The sequence below is a fragment of the Nyctereutes procyonoides genome, unplaced genomic scaffold (assembly GCF_905146905.1).
Source record: "Nyctereutes procyonoides isolate TBG_1078 unplaced genomic scaffold, NYPRO_anot_genome, whole genome shotgun sequence".
Taxonomy (NCBI): Eukaryota; Metazoa; Chordata; class Mammalia; order Carnivora; family Canidae; genus Nyctereutes; species Nyctereutes procyonoides.
In genome coordinates, this window is record NW_026575130.1 from 8403670 (window position 1) to 8405301 (window position 1632).

The following is a 1632-nucleotide window of genomic DNA, read 5'->3' on the forward strand; positions in this document are numbered from 1 at the left end:
AGTAGTTAAGAAATTATTATGAGATCATGACATACTCATTAAAAGGGACATGTTTGCCACAATATTAATAGAAAAATATATAAACTCTTATCTGTCCTATAATTATAGTATTTATTATTTATGTAAAACAGATAACAGACACAGAAAAACTGATAATAATTTATTTGAACAGGCAGTAAATCTATGCAATTTCCCTTATTTTTAAGTTACAATTTGGTTTCTAAGTTGTAATTTACTATCTTATTTATTGCCCATAATCAAAACTTTATTGAAAATCTGACTCCAAAATAGGAGATCAGTGTGTATACCTTACAAAATTAAGCATAATTACCTTATCTTGGTAGAGTAATTGAATTACTGAACTGATACTACACTTGATCTTAGCCAAAAGGCCAAGAAGCGATGAATTACTGAACTGATAGGGCTTTCTGTGATATTACACAGAAGTTCAAGAGGTCATGTGGATAATCTAGTGATCCTTTCTTCTAGGTGAACACCTTTCCGTGAGTCTGGCCTCTTCTGTTGGCTGACACAACAATGTTGAAGCACCGTCTGAGCATGGCTGAAAACTGTGGTAATCTTGTAGTAACCTGGACATCTTACATCCACATAATAGGAATTTGGGCTTTGAACTGGCCATTTCTTTTTACGTTTTTTTTTCTTCTTCTTCTTCTAAGGATGATGTAGTGAATCTGTAGCCAAAGGTATGTTGATCCTTCTGCAATCCCAGCCAGTCCCAATCTCTAAGGCCTAAAGTTGTAATTTCAAAAGAGACTTAGTAAGATTTCCACTGACCTTTAGATGAAGAGCATTACATTCAGTTCTCTTATAACCTAAAACCCCTGCCATCAGGTGTGCTGCCTCTGGTAGGCTTTCCTTCAGACTGCCTTGTTTATTAAAAGGAAAATTACCTTTAGAATGTTATTCCCTTAGAATGTTTCCTTTCCTCCAACAGAGCCACACTCAAACTACTCAGAATTCCATCTGGAATTCAGCACCTCACAGGTAAGGATTCTATATCAGCCTCAGCAGTTCATGTCAAGAACATTCAAGAGTCCAAAGCATACGTTCTGTTTAAAAACTGGAAATAAGGATCCCTGGGTGGCGCAGCGGTTTGGCGCCTGCCTTTGGCCCAGGGCGCAATCTTGGAGACCCGGGATCGAATCCCACGTCGGGTTCCTGGTGCGTGGAGCCTGCTTCTCCCTCTGCCTGTGTCTCTGCCTCTCTCTCTCTCTCTCTATCATAAATAAATAAAGAAAAAAAATGTTTCAAAAAACTGGAAATAAGATAAAATGATTCTCCAAAGGATGCTTAGTTTAACATTTCAAGTCCCTATCTTGCCCATTGTTAGCAACTTAATTTTTATCCAACATACTACATATTTCCAACACAGGAAGAGAAACATAAGAAGCCTTGACAGGACAGTTTTTCCCTGACAATTACTAAGTAGATGTTTATTTGACATAATTATTGAATTTAGGCATGTGTGGGTAGAAACGTGCACTTAGTACTGTCTTAAATGATAATTTCATAGTTCTACCTTCCCTAACTAGTTTCTTTTCAGCCCATTTTTTAATGTATACATATAGACTTACTAAGGCATTTCCTTTAAAATTCCTCTTGAGAATATTT

The 1632-nt window shown here is 36.6% G+C and overlaps 1 pseudogene; it reads right to left on the reverse strand.

Annotated features, from left to right (window-relative positions):
* Positions 1-297: 297 nt before the first annotated feature.
* On the reverse strand, positions 298-404 carry LOC129521278 (U2 spliceosomal RNA; annotated as a pseudogene).
* Positions 405-1632: the final 1228 nt, after the last annotated feature.